Below are 11,449 nucleotides of genomic sequence, written 5' to 3' on the forward strand. Positions count from 1 at the left end.
CGGGACTAAATCTGGTGAAAATAGGTTAAAAGTGACAATAATGGGTCAACATGTGACATTAGGTGTAAAAGTGGTGGAAAGGGTTAAAGTGCTGAAAATGTCTAGAAAGTGGAAAAAAATTCTGAAAATGTTTTGAAATTAGATGTAGAAATGGGAGTAATGTAGCAAAAATGCATTAAAAGGAGCAAAAATATGAAAAACTGACGAATACAGTAAGTTTGGTGCAGTTGCAGAAAAAAAATGGACTCAAATTGTTAAAAAAATATTTGTAGTTCCTTAAAGGCATTTGGTGACCCGCTTTGTAATGTAAGTGTCTTTCTCAAATTAAATGAGAAAAAGTATGGATTTATGGCGCTGCTCTATTGTGTTAATGCAATAAACCAAAATGTTTTTTGCATTAATCATGAAAATAACTGAGAATCACAACGTGATGAATGAAACACTGAGGACGGAGAAGCAGCTTCTCTCTGTATGAAGAGCAGATGTGCCCACAGGACATAAAATAAAATATGCCATTTGTGAAAGCGGTCCGTGCATGTCGGGGGTGGGGGGAGCTCACATTTAGATGCATCCCCCAGTGGGGAATCGAACCTTCACTCTTACAGAGCTCCACCACGTCCAGCCCTGAGGGGAGACACTGATAAACAAAGACCTGCTCTACCATCACATGTTAGCGCTGATTTCATCACAGAGTGAGTCTAAAAAAGCATGATGACAAAAAACAAAACAAAACAAAAAATAGACAAAATGACTCAAAAAAGAAAAGAATAAATACACAGAATGACAGAAAAATATACAAAATGACAACAATAATCTACAAAAACACATAAATGACTCTAAGACATGCAAAGCAACAACAAAAATACACTAAATAAATACCAGAAAAACACAAAAGGACTCTAGAAACACACAAAACGGTAACAAAAATACACAAAATGACTCTGAAAGGCTGATGATACAGAATAAGTGGTGGAGACATCGTCAGCCTGTCCTTGAAACGCAGCTCAACACAACACAGGAGGTTCTCCCCCCTCTGCACACATCCTCCCCCATCCCCACCATTACACACACACACACACACACACACACACACACACACACACACACACACACACACACACACACACACACACACACACACACATCTAATATCTAAAATAATATCTCAGGATTTCTACTGAACTCACAGGTTTATTGCTGACACAGCAGATTTCCAATAGACGCTGCACAAAAACGTTATAATTTTCTGCTTTTTGTAGCTTTACTTGTGTCTATTTGTCTTCATGCCCTGAGACTAAAGACCAAGAGACCATATCTGAACCATTAAAAGTCATCATGTCTGAATGTCAGCAGAGCCTAAAAGACACCAAACATCCCCATTTTATACAAACTCTGGGTATAACCCTAACCCTGACCCTGATGACATCATCACTGTAGAGGTAGGACTGATGACATCATCACTGTAGAGGTAGGACTGATGACATCATCACTGTAGAGGTAGGACTGATGACATCATCACTGTAGAGGTAGGACTGATGACATCATCACTGACTGGCCACAAAAATGTGACTGTATTTAACGTCAACATCAAAGTCAGCGTTTAAAAAAATGACCAATATGAGTTTTAATGGGTTTGTGTATTTGTGTATCTAATTTTATTTTATTTGTTTCACATTTTTTGGAGCAAAATGAAGGAATATCTTACTTTGTTTCCTTAAGGGCTTGTTTTAATTTGAAAATCTTTGCTATACTTTTGGAGGAAAATAGGAAAATGTAGGATATCTCATTTTCATCTTTCAGTTTTTAAGATGAAAGGGCAGGAAATGTCACTTTTAGTGGTTTTATTTAATGATCAATAACAAACACGAGTAAATATTTTCAATTAATAATAATAGGTGTAGGTGTGTGTGTGTGTGTGTGTGTGTTTTCTAACGATCTTGCCTGAGGGAGGTTTGATTCAAAAGCAGCTGAGTCTGATTATTACAAATATAGTGTGACATGCACACACACACACACACACATATAAACATGTTATATTGGTGTGTGGGCATGTCGGACCCTTCTGTGTAGAGTTTACATAAAAAAATTGGGACAATTCTCTCATTAAAACATGAGTCACGTGTTTAAAGACAGAATAGAAGACGTCAGGTAACGGCTGCTCTTCCCTCTTCTGTGGGCTGTGGTGGTCATAATTTTATGGCAGGGTGTTCACTCATTCTCCTCTAAACCATTCAGTGTAATTATTGCATCTTCTTCCCAGTCGACGCATCGCAAGTATTTTTCACATCTCTGACAGCAGCAGTAAGGTTGAATTTATATAGGACTCTATTCTACATGTGTGTAAGTGTAAAAACCACACAGTGGTGCTGTTTCTGGCTATACGCTATTCTCCTCCTGTACTTTAGTCAGTCACTGCACACCTTCATCACAGTTACACACTGTGGGTGGAGCAGCCCTGAAATGTGGGCGTTTCCATTCAAATCTGGCTTTACGCGCATTCTCCGGTGTGCGTAAGTCCTTTTCCTCTTACGTTCTTCTAACCCTGGAATAAGTGCAGCGCCCCCATAAGGTGAAACATTATATTACACTAAAAATATGGACTTAGTTACATTTGAAGCCACACAGACTCGTGCGTCACACAGCAGCAGCTGTGATCACTCATCACTATTTATGTTTAAAACTGTGTATTATGAAAGTTAATAATTCTGTTTCACTGTAAACATCCCTCTGTATTTTAACTGACTCAGTCACACAGCAATAATCTGATCAATAATCTGATCAAATCAATCTGTTACATTGTTTATCAATGAAAGCGTTTCAAATTAAAAGTGAACTTTATCATTTTCACAGATTTCAATGACATTTACAAGCGTTGGTAAAACTCCAGGTTCCGTGATTTCTAGACAGCCCAAAAAAATGACATCACCGCCTCCTTTCCTTCAGCCCCGCCTTCATTCACACATACGCGCTTTTTGGCTCCTTACACACGGTGGGCGTGTCAGCGACCTCGACCAGAGAATAGTGTTGGAGAGAAGTGCGTAACCAGTCCAGACAGGAGAATAGAACCCTGAGTTATTACAGTATATAATTTATTCTTTGAGTTTGTAGATAAAGTGTTATTTGTCTTTAGTTTTAGTTGTTGTGGTTTTTGTCATAAAATCTGTAAAATACGACGTGAGTTTGATAATAGGGACTAATCCTTATCTTCAGTAATTCCAAGGCGGTCTCTGATGACGATCTGCTCACAACAACATCTCCACCTCTTCTTCACACAGATAATAATGAGTGTTTCTCGTGATGGTATTACTGCAGTAGTGATCCTAGAATAGACTGGAGTACAGATGCTGATGGATGTGAAGGTTAAATTTAGACACGGACAGAGCGAGACTAAGACTTTATCTAAAGATCAACAGAGTGTGAAATATAAGGCTAGCAAAGATAAAGATTAGTTTTAGAATGAGGTAAAGAACTACGGAAGTGGATTAGGACCAATTTTGATGGAGAAAATAATTTTGGGCAAATGAAAAATAAAGTTGAAATGTCGAGATTACAGTAGAAATTTGTAAAACAAACTCAAAATACACACTATCATGATAAAAGTTGAAGGTTTGCTCATAAAGTCAGATCTACAGAAGCTGACTAGGGCCAATTCACCATATATGACAACAAACAGCAGATGGATGAATGTGTTAAACTATACTTTAATAACAAAAAGATTCTTAGTTTTTTAGCTCATAAACATGGCGCTGTGAAGAGGCGGAGCATTCAGTCTGTCTGCTTATACTGAGGAACTATGGAAACACATGAGGACCAGTTTGGATGGAAACTGTTGTTGTTATAGGATGGATTGACCCTAGTCAGCTTCTGTAGATTTGACTTTATCACGACACTGTGTTTTGAGTTTCATCCCATTCTTTTCTATTGGAGTGAAACATTCAGCCTGATTTTTAGACCATTTAGTAGATTTTTCAGTCAAGATGACAACTTGTGCTGCTTTTGGTTGCTCTAAAGCAGTGTTTCTCAAATGGGGGTACATGTACCCCGAGGGGTATGCGATGGCACTACAGGGGGAGAGGAAGAGAAGTGAACAAATAAAGTATCCGTCTTGGTCCCACCCCAGGCGTGAGATAAAAACTATAGAACTAAATCTATTCCAGAGCCACTAAAATCAGTGTTTTACAACCTTGGGGTCAGGACCCCATGGGGCCGCCTGAAATTTTTGAATTATTAAAAATATTTTTTCAAATTATTCTTCTTTTTTTTTTATTACAACACACAACTGTTTTTCTATACTTTCAGTTTGTGAAATATAAATGTTGTTCCACTAAAATGCAGTAAAAAAAATGTGATTCTAGAAACAAAAATGTGGTTGTGAACCACTGCATTAAATACTGTTTCTTCCACTTATTTACAAAATGAAATTGTTTAAAATGTGTGTTATCACTCATTCATTCCACCATTATGATCTATAAATGATTTAAATAGTTATATAAGCAAAATGTGGGGGTCTAAAGCCTAAAAGGTTTGAGAACCACTGGTTTAAACAATCAGGAAACGTTAAAGATGTCAATCTAAACCTATTGTTTACTGGACAGACTTTTTCCACTCTCCATTTCCTAATTCTATTCTATTCTATTCAAATAATGTGTATAAAGCTGCTCTTACACTGTACAATATTCTGAAAAATGATAAAGCTTTAACTGAACCTTGATTGTCAATAAAATGTTCAGGGTTCACAAGGTTCGACTGGAGAAACGGGGACATCCTTGAGCTGAAGGAGAATTACAAACGAAGCCTCAAGATGATTTAAACATGTTAAACTCCCACACTGTGACAGACGGAGATCCCATACATGACCGAGATCTCAAACAAGCATTTAGGATTTGTAAACTACATCTCCCACAATGCAAGCTGGTTTCCTGCTAGACGTGCTGCACTGCTCGGCTGTTGCGGCCCCCACGACGTACAGTAATGCTGCAACATCACTTCCTCAGCTTTGCAAACTTTGCACAAAATGTGATGTATGAACGAGGACTAGGTAAGTGTCTAACTAAAGGCCCTTATTGTACCCTTAAGGGCACATAACCTTTAACAGGCTAATGCTGTAAGTGTAAATGAAACTCATGGAGGAGAATAAATAAATTAGGCTTAAATTTGCCAAAAGTGTGTTTGCGCCACAAAAGAAGAAATGCAAAAAAAAATAAAAATGACTTCAGAAACAAAGAAAGTGAGAACAAAAATACACATAATGAGAGAAAAACACTAAAAATGACCAAAAATACAAAAACACACAAAACGACAAGATACACAAAAATGTCTCAACGAACACACAATATGACAACAAAATACAAAAAATGACTCCAAAAACAAATAAAATGACAATAAACATACAGGAAATGACAGAAGAATATTGAAAATGACATGCACCAAAAACACACAATGTCAACACAATACACAAAAATAACGGAAAATACTGGAAATAAAAGAAATATAAATAACTATAAAAAAAACAACTAAATAAACAAAGTGGCTCCAAAAACACAAAGAATAACAAAACTTGAAAAATATCAACAAAAACACACAATATGCAAACAAAAAATACAGAAAATGACAGAAAAATACACAATTAGACTATAAGGGGGTGTACTATAAATCTAGATTAGCTCTAATCGCGCTAACTTCCAGGATTTATTCAGTGTGTGCAGAGGATTATTCCATAAAGTACGTTATGTTCAAACTCTGAGTATGTTCAGGCTCAAATGATGAAACTCTGAGTATCTCATTCCTAAACGTGAGGTATGTTTATCTCTGAGTATGTTACCATGGCAACATTGTCCGTGAACTAAACCTGGTCACTGACAGGTTTTATCAAAGAAACCCTGGGTTTCTACCTGGCTCCGCCCACCTGAACACTTTAATAAACCTTAACACTTTTCTCTGAAACACATTAGTGACATCACACACCACAGACGTGTTCACATCATTACTAATGTTGTGTTGATTTATGTTTTTATTGTTTTTTTTTGTGATAACAGTAGTTTTCTTTCTAACATTGTAGATGTAGATCATTAAGTGAAACACACTGAGAGGTTGATCTACATTAAAACATCTACTGACGTCTGTAGTAAAGTTCACTGAATACAAACCTGTAGATAATATAAAGGAGGAGATGATCATTTAAATTAATACACTTTTAAGGCTTGGTTATTGTTTTATATTATAATACAGTTAAATCTGTAGATCATACATCTTTGAAGTTATGATGTCACAGTGAATTGTGACGCTGCGCTTGTAAGTGACGAGTTCTGGGTTCGTGTCCCACTTCAGTGTTTTTTATGACATTTTTTAGGACGTAGCGATGAATCTGGTGATAATATTACATTAAAAATCAATATAAATGATTAGATATGAAGCATCAGTCACTGTGTTTATATCCAGTGTAACAGGAGGACTCTCTATGCAGACATCCTATGATGCTGACACGTCTCCTCAGACACATTTTATTATTATTATTCACCACTCGTCACGTCACTGAAGAGATAAAGTGATGAAGTGATCATAAAGTGTTATTAATTACAGGTGATTTAAGCCACTATAGTCACTGAAGACTGAACACACCTTTAGAACAGGATCATATTCATCAAACACCAGCTTATTTCATTATTACGGTGAATAAATCACTATTTTCCATTTGGTTGCCATGGCAGCTCGAGTCATCTCCAATCCATTGATGATGGCTTTTTATCGTGTGTGCACGTCAGTAACCCAAGGTTTACATACTCAGAGTTGATTGATCCACTTCATACCAGCTGTAATGAATCAGATACACAGAGTTTACCATCACTGGGTATGTTGACCTAGAGTTTATTGATAGACTCAGAGTTTGTTAAACCTCCTTTATGGAACACACCTCTGTACTACTAAACTCACTGGAGCTTAATCACTATGGTAACTAATGCTGAATAGCTAGCCTGGTCGGCAGCAGGTTTTTCTCTGGCTTAGATGTTAGCGAGTCCTAAAGCCCCGCCTCCTGACCAATCAGATCTCTTAGAAGATGACCTGCCCATTTAGAAGTTAGAAGATCCTGGTTGGTGCAGATCTGATAGCTGTGTTTAATAAAGGAGGTTATTAATGATAAATACAATACCAAAGACATCCTTTAGGAAACATAGAGATTTATATCTGATAAACTGATCTACAGTCAGCTGATGAAGTCTGTGTGTTGATCTGTGTGCACGGACGGGTGAAGTCATTCATACGCTGACATCATCATCAGGAACATACTACAGTAAACAATGTGTTCTCAGCCCAGTGTGTGATAAATAGCGCTGCACTAACACTGTTACTCTTCACTGTCATCATGGATTTATATTTATTATATTTATTTAAGACCATAAACTGTTCCTCCATTCATTGTGAAGACACTCAGTCTACCAGTTCTCTACACTGATTGGTCAGAAGCTGCAATCTCCGCCCCTTTCATGTACACACGCACGTAGCGAGGCTGTAAACACTTGGTTTAAATTAGCGTGTTGTGATCATAGGTGATGACGTTGGTAGTACAGCTGTCTGACAGTTAAAGCCAGCTAACGTAGATTCATATAATCTAGATTAGTAACATAGACCCTTAAAAACACAAATAGACACTAAAAACACAATGACAAGATAAATGCACAGAAAGAGCCATTGTTGTATGTTAATGGTCATTATTCTAAATGCTCAGATAAATGTTGGTCATGTGACCCTCAGATCAGATATAATCACATTTTTGTGGTCTTCTCCGTGGTACCAGCTGTCCATGTCTGGGTGAGAACATTTAATATGAGTTTCTCATGAACTGTATCTGTTGTGTGTTGTTGTTGGTCTACAGTGGTGTGTGTGTTTATTAAAGAACCAGTGACAGGAAATGATCAGTGTTCTGATGATACTCATTATTATTATTATTATTATTATTGTTTTTATAGAAACACAGTTTCTATCCGTACTTCACCTCCATGTCTTCTCTCACTAAGATCCAAAGTGCAGCTATCACACGACACACAACAAGCCCCTGATTGGAACCGAGCTAAAGCACAAAGGCTAAATATCTCTGTTGATTCTCCACCTTTACTTTGAAAGTTCTGAAAACATTTGAAGTGAGAAAGTGACCAAGTAGAAAATCACATTTCATTCACACATTTTCAGAGACCTTTCATTGGTCTACTGACTAAACTTCCTGTTAACTTCAAAATAAGAGCCATATTTACAAGAGCATAAAAAACTGATGGAACACAAGAACAAATGCTTTTAATTTGAAAGGGGGATGTTTGATTTTTAGCTTGAAGCCGGTCCCAGGACCATTTTACATTTCGCTCGCAATGCATCATGGGACAGTGGAGTATGGCCGTGTTGTGAATGTCATACTAACGTACTACTCATTAAGTGTGACATATAAATGAGTACTGTATGTAGTGCGTTCACATTAGATAGTATGAATAGATTGAGTAGGTGAGATGTATACCAGGATGTATACTATAGGAGGACATTTTTTAAGAATGCACGGTGGGCACACTAGTCATACTCATACTCATATCGTAGTGTATTGTAGACAGTATATACTCATTGAGTTTGTAGTGCATAGTACAGAGTGACCTTTCAAACACAAACTATAATACAATGTAGTATACACAGACTATGATATAGTGTAGTATACAGCCAAGTATTTACAGGTGAGTAGTTCCTACTGCATTCTGCAGATCTGCTGTTTTTTTATTGTAAAAATGTTCTATTGCTCGTACAGGATTAGGTCATGCATAAAGAAGTATGCTAATAGCAACATTATAATTACAAACATAACTACTAATCCACATGATCAGGATGCAGTAGGAACTACTCGTCGGTAAATAAAGCTCAATTAACCTCCGGAAAACAATAACCATGAATAAATATTTGCTCCCTGGTAGAGACAGTATTTCTAATAACCATAACAATGATAAACATGGTGATATTACAGCCTGTACAGTAGTACGGGGCAGATTTCTGGATGTTTCCAGATTTTAGTATCACCCTGAATCTTGTAATTTATACAATGATACATGTTTTTTCTGTCATTTTATTTTCTCCTGTGAGCCCGAATTGGATGCTCTAAAGGGCCGGATTTGGCCCCCGGGCCTTGAGTTTGACACATGTGGTCTATCTTATTGAGAACTCTGTCTACAAATGAGAAACGAGCAGTGAACATTCCTGTGTGAGGAGAACAGTGAAAGCTGACGTAGGGCTGGACAATATATACACATTCAAGATATAACATAATTTCTATTTTGGCAATAAAGAACATTACAGTACATTTTTATTTTTGTATTAAAATAGCCTGATTGTTTTAGGAATCACTGCTTTCTCTACTTCTCAGAAAAGAATTGAAAGCTGAGTTAGATTTCTGATTGTGTCCTAATCCAGACTTGCCAATAAACAAGCCACACTACAGAACTCACTCACACGTGCTGTCCCTGACAGGAGAAGATGACAAAAGTGGCACATATTGTTTTTTAATTTCATAAATATGCTCCTGTGGCATCATTTACCAGCATATTTTACCCTGAAATGTCTTTTTGGTCAGACTTTATGAAGTTAAACATAGGGAGCACGATATCTTAGTGGTTAGCACGTCAAGAAGGTCCTGGGTTCAAGTCCTGCGGTCCTTTCTGTGTGGAGTTTTCATGTTCTCCCCGTGCTGCGTGGATTTCCTCTGTGTACTCTGAATAGCCCGTAGGAGTGTGTGTGTGTGTGTGTGTGTGTGTTGCCTTGTGATGGACTGGTGTCCTGTCCAGGGTGTACCCCCACCTAGCACCCAGTGTGAGCCAGAGACAGGCACCAGTAGACCCCCGCTACCCTGACAATATGACAAAGAGGGTCTGAAAATGGAGTTAAAAATATCAAGATTCATATCAAATATCGCCATTCTGAGAAAAAAACATCAAGATACGAGTTTTGGTCCATATCGTCCAGCCCTAGGTTAATGTGCTTTGTACTGCAGCTGAAACAAAATACTGTAATAATGTGTGTGTGTGTGTGTGTTGCTGCAGCTTTGACTCATACAGGACAGTCACAGCGACACCTCACCCCATAACTTTTACTGTGTTCACATGCTGCTGCTAACACACACACACACACACACACACACACGTTAAAGCGGTGTGTGTCAGCGCGTGTAACGTGGAGTTTTGTCGGTTATTATTCGTGCACGGACATGTGAGCTCGTGCACCACCAGGCCGTTATAGAAGCAGTGCTATATAATGCACGAGCATTAGCATCAGCATCATGTTGTCTGAAGGTGGATCAGAAGAAGGAACGGATCACTGCAGTGCACGCACGCGCACACACACGGCCTGTGGCCCTACCTTCAGCCTCAGCGTCTCCTCGGCGTCTCACTGCTGCTGAGCCGATGCTCATCGAAGGAGGAGAGGCAGAGATAGAGTCAGAGTCAGCCTACCCGGAGCTCTCCTCCCCCCACCGGTAAAGAGAGCCGCACCGCACCGCACCGCACCGCAGCCCACTGCGCGCCGCGTGCAGGGACCGGCGGCTCGGTGTGTCGGTGCTGAGGCTGCGAGGAGGAGGAGGAGGATGATGATGATGATGATGAAGATATCCATCCCCCCCGCATCCACCTGACACAACCTCCTCCTCTCAGCATATGTGCGTGACCCGGGGGGGTGGGGGGGGGGGGGGGGGGGGGGGGGGTGGGGGTGGAGGGGGGTGGACACAGAGACAGAAAGAGACCTTTGACCTTAAATTAAAAGAAAAGCCCACAAACTGAATGGAAGCCTCACACTGTGGCTCGTGGGCCAATTCTGGGCCGCCGCCCCCTGTTTACAAATAAACTCTGCCAGTGGGATATACTGTATATTTACCAATGATCAATCAAATTACAAACACGTGTGTAGAGCTCAGACTGGAACGCGTTAATTGCAATTAAATAATTACAGAAAAATAAAACACTAAAAAACTTGCACTCTGGCGATTGAAATGTTGTTATATCTCCTAATAAACAAATTAATAATAATAATAATAAACTTGCACTCAATATCCTTTGTTTTACAGAAGCAATTTTCCGCCACTTAAAAAAAATAAAAAATCACTACGGCTAGTCATAATTATAAGTTAAGTCATAATTATGAAAAACAAAGTCATAATTGAGTTAGCTAAGTCATAATTATGAGAAAATTATTTTTAGTGTAAATTTGCAAAGAAACGGTGATGTAATAATTTGTAATAAAGACTATTTTTATTCTTCTATTTTCTACACTATGTACATGTGTTAAATTCTAAGAAATGAATAAACAGCCAAAATATGTGTTTTGAATAAGTTATTATTCAAAGTTTAATTAAGAACTGCTGAAAATGCTGAGTTTGTTTCGCAAACAGAAACAGAAAACAGTACCGTTTTTGATTGGCTGACACAGAGGGGGCGTG

The sequence above is a fragment of the Gouania willdenowi genome, chromosome 13 (genome assembly GCF_900634775.1).
Source record: "Gouania willdenowi chromosome 13, fGouWil2.1, whole genome shotgun sequence".
Classification (NCBI taxonomy): Eukaryota; Metazoa; Chordata; class Actinopteri; order Blenniiformes; family Gobiesocidae; genus Gouania; species Gouania willdenowi.